General features: G+C 49.0%; 1 long non-coding RNA gene and 1 other non-coding gene across 3 annotated transcripts in view; both read right to left on the reverse strand.

The window, feature by feature from the left end:
- LOC125773586 (uncharacterized) overlaps nucleotides 1-1,870 on the reverse strand; it is an 81,060-nt gene extending 79,190 nt beyond the window's left edge. For both annotated transcript variants that reach the window (XR_007420227.1, XR_007420226.1), the window contains exon 1: nucleotides 1,587-1,870. This is a non-coding gene — a long non-coding RNA (uncharacterized LOC125773586). The remainder of the gene's footprint in view (nucleotides 1-1,586) is intronic.
- LOC125773591 (5.8S ribosomal RNA) lies at nucleotides 5-162 on the reverse strand. The gene has a single exon (XR_007420232.1). It is a non-coding gene; the product is annotated as a 5.8S ribosomal RNA (ribosomal RNA).
- Nucleotides 1,871-4,596: the final 2,726 nt, after the last annotated feature.

Genomic DNA, 4,596 nt, shown 5'->3' on the forward strand with positions numbered 1-4,596 from the left:
TGATAGGCACTCAAGAATGTGTGCATCGGCCGGGTTTAATCGTCCGACGCGCAATATGCGTTCAACTTATCGGTGTTCATGTGTCCTGCAGTTCACATTGTGACGCGCATTTAGCTGCGGTCTTCATCGATCCATGAGCCGAGTGATCCCCTGCCTAGGGTTTTATAGTAAGGTTCCCAATGTAACACAATCCCGGTGGTACGTCCAAAGACTAACTTTCTGACTAAGTTGTCTTTATTACCCAATAGTCCCAGGCCTTGTGACTTGTGGCTCATGTCTACGCCCATGGCCACCATTCGCTAAGATAGTTTTGAAGTCACTTTGAAGGCCCAGGAACAACTCTCTTAGCACATCGGTTAACCTGGCGCCGCAGTCAACTCATGTGCTTGGATCGGATCGAGCTATTGAGTATTGGGCCTGCATACTCGCTCATCCGTATCCTTTGCGTACCGCCCCATGGCCCTTGTATGTCTGCACCACAGTTCCTGTTCGTTCCGTGCCTATGGCCGGATACGTATTGCACATCGGTATACCTGTCGCTACTCAGGCAACTCGTGTGCGTGGATTGGATCGAGAACATGGTGTGTGCCCCATGTTATAATTGATAGTCCATATCCACTTTATAGGTTAAAGTCATAAGTTGTGATTGCACAACCATTCTTCATAAGAGTTTAATCACTCTTCAACTAACTTTCGTTCTGGTGTCTTGGTATCAAATCGCGTAAGACACAAGATTCTACTGGCCAAATAGAATCTAGCACATTGGTTAACCTGGCGCCGCAGTCAACTCATGTGCTTGGATCGGATCGAGCTATTGAGTATTGGGCCTGCATACTCGCTCATCCGTATCCTTTGCGTACCGCCCCATGGCCCCGTCCTTAGAGTTAATGACTAGTAGGCTTAACTCTTTGTATGTCTGCACCACAGTTCCCGTTCGTTCCGTGCCGTGGCCGGATACGTATTGCACATCGGTATACCTGTCGCTACTCAGGCAACTCGTGTGCGTGGATTGGATCGAGCTCATGGGGTGTGTAGAGATTCCATGTTATAATTGCAAGTCCATATCCACTTTATAGGTTAAAGTCATAAGTTGTGATTGCACAACCATACTTCATAAGAGTTTAATAACTCTTCAACTAACTTTCGTTCTGGTGTCTTGGTATCAAATCGCATAAGACACAAGATTCTACTGGCCAAATAGAATCTAGCACATTGGTTAACCTGGCGCCGCAGTCAACTCATGTGCTTGGATCGGATCGAGCTATTGAGTATTGGGCCTGCATACTCGCTCATCCGTATCCTTTGCGTACCGCCCCATGGCCCCGTCCTTAGAGTTAATGACTAATAGGCTTAACTCTTTGTATGTCTGCACCACAGTTCCCGTTCGTTCCGTGCCGTGGCCGGATACGTATTGCACAACAGTAGATACCATCACCTGACGTATCTAACACACCACTATTGTAACTCGTCGTCGAAGGACCTTTCAAGTGCCTGATGGCCAGGGGAGCTCTTACACGGCACGGAGACACAGTGATGCTCGCCCATCACAGTGTACAACGATCGAGTTTGCTTAAGTGTCTGGGTACCTGCACACCAGACACAATGCAATGGCCACGGATCCACACAAGGCACATCACATGCAGAAAGCTTCACCAGATTATGACACATACCACACTCTTGTAACTCGTCGTCGAAGGGGCGTTCAAAGTGCCTTACGGCTAGGGGAGATCTAGCACGGCACGGAGACACAGTGATGGTTGCCCATCAAAGTGTACAACGATCGAGTTTGCTTTCCGCGCAAGCGTTCTAAGTGTCTGGGTACCTACACACCAGACACAATGCAATGGCCACGGATCCACACAAGGCACATCACATGCAGAAAGCTTCACCAGATTCTGACACATACCACACTCTTGTAACTCGTCGTCGAAGGGGCGTTCAAAGTGCCTTACGGCTAGGGGGGATCTAGCACGGCACGGAGACACAGTGATGGTCACCCATCAAAGTGTACAACGATCGAGTTTGCTTTCCGCGCAAGCGTTCTAAGTGTCTGGGTATCTAAGCACCAGACACAATGCAATGGCCACGGATCCACACAAGGCACATCACATGCAGAAAGCTTCACCAGATTCTGACACATACCACACACATGCAACTCGTCGTCGAAGGGGCGTTCAAGTGCCTTACGGCTAGGGGAGATCTAGCTCGGCACGGAGACACAGTGATGGTCACCCATCAAAGTGTACAACGAACGAGTTGGCTTTCAACAAATTCTGACACATAGCAAGCGAGCGACCGAGCTACACCGAAGGCAGCCCATGGTTGGTCACTCGCGGACGATCATCAGTAATGATCCTTCCGCAGGTTCACCTACGGAAACCTTGTTACGACTTTTACTTCCTCTAAATCATCAAGTTCGGTCAACTTCAGCCATGCCAGCTGCAGCTCACGAAGGAACCGCGGAAGGTAAGCCTCCAGAAACCTCACTAAATAATCCATCGGTAGTAGCGACGGGCGGTGTGTACAAAGGGCAGGGACGTAATCAGCACTAGCTAATGACTAGTGCTTACTAGAAATTCCAGGTTCATGGGGACCGTTGCAGTCCCCAATCCCGACTAGATGGGCATTTTAGTGATTTCCCGTTCCTCTCGGAATGGGGGCGCCTATTGGCGAGAACACGCTGCGACCCACATTGTAGCACGCGTGCAGCCCAGAACATCTAAGGGCATCACGGACCTGTTATCGCTCATTCTCAGCTTGCTAAACACAAGTTGTCCCGCTAAGCAGGGCAAACGTAGCCGACGACCGCCCGTGAAGGCGCCGCCCGGCTGTAACGTCAGGTGCGCCCGGAGGCGCACTGCTGACAGCGTTCTAGTTAGCATGTTTGAGTCACGTTCGTTATCGGAATTAACCAGACAAATCATTCCACGAACTAAGAACGGCCATGCACCACTACCCTTAAATTTGAGAAAGAGCTATCAATCTGTCTTACCTCGATAAGTTTGGACCTGGTAAATTTTCCCGTGTTGAGTCAAATTAAGCCGCAAGCTCCACTTCTTGTGGTGCCCTTCCGTCAATTCCTTTAAGTTTCAACTTTGCAACCATACTTCCCCCGGAACCCGATTTTGGTTTCCCGGAAGCGACTGAGAGCACCGAATAGGGGTAGCGTCTCCCAATTGCTAATTGGCATCGTTTACGGTTAGAACTAGGGCGGTATCTAATCGCCTTCGATCCTCTAACTTTCGTTCTTGATTAAAGAAAGCATCCATGGCAAACGCTTTCGCTTCAGTTGGTCCTACGACGGTCTACGAATTTCACCTCTCGCGCCGTAATACCAATGCCCCCAACTACTTCTGTTAATCATTACCTCTAGGTTTCTGACAAACCAACGAAATCGTATAAACCGAGGTCATATTCCATTATTCCATGCAAGATTATTCTCGGCCAACGCCAACCCCACGGGGGGGCCGGACGCTTTGTCTTAGCCTGCTTTGAGCACTCTAATTTGTTCAAGGTAAATGTGAGTATCTTGAGCACCATGAGGAGCCCGTGCCGGAGTTAACCGGTAGCACGGTACTCGTTCACAGAGTAACGCCCAAGTACACCATTGTGAGTCGCAGCCGTGAGCGCGCGCACGAACGGCCCCGGCGTGTAACCGGGCGCCCGTGGCGGTCACGTGTCTGGACGGGCAATCAACTTCGAACGTTTTAACCGCAACAACTTTAATATACGCTAGTGGAGCTGGAATTACCGCGGCTGCTGGCACCAGACTTGCCCTCCACTTGATCCTTGTTGAAGGATTTATACTCAACTCATTCCAATTATGGACCATCGTTAGAGAGGTCCATATTGTTATTTCTCGTCACTACCTCCCCGTACTGGGATTGGGTAATTTACGCGCCTGCTGCCTTCCTTGGATGTGGTAGCCATTTCTCAGGCTCCCTCTCCGGAATCGAACCCTGATTCCCCGTTACCCGTCGCAACCATGGTAGTCCTCTACACTACCATCAATAGTTGATAGGGCAGACATTTGAAAGATCTGTCGTCAGTCGACAAGCGACCATACGATCTGCGTCCTTATCCAGACTTCAACTCAAGCCGCCCGGAGGCGATTGGTTTAACTAATAAGTGCACCAGTTCAGCTACCCGCGAGGGCAACAGTCCCGGCATGTTGCATGTATTAGCTCTGGATTTTCCACAGTTATCCAAGTAACTAGTGGTAGGATGATCTTGTGAATTATAGCTGTTATACTGAGCCTTATGCGGTTTCACATTCATTTATGTTTGTACTTAGACATGCATGGCTTAACCTTTGAGACAAGCGTATATTACTGGTAGGATCAACCAGAATTCGTTCCACTACAGACACACACTCGCTTAGTGGGAAATAAATTTCCACACAACTCTCTCTCTCTAGAACCATATGGAATGGCTCTTTGGTGTTGGGTAAGGCACCAATTTGTTGGGGTGTAACGGTCACCACCAACTTTAAGTTTGTTAGGGCACAACGGAAACCACTAACTAAACTTTAGGAAACTAAATTTCCTCACACATTATCTCTCACCATATTAGCACTAGGTGCTATCCACGATTGTA

This window comes from Anopheles funestus (genome assembly GCF_943734845.2).
Source record: "Anopheles funestus chromosome X unlocalized genomic scaffold, idAnoFuneDA-416_04 X_unloc_41, whole genome shotgun sequence".
Classification (NCBI taxonomy): Eukaryota; Metazoa; Arthropoda; class Insecta; order Diptera; family Culicidae; genus Anopheles; species Anopheles funestus.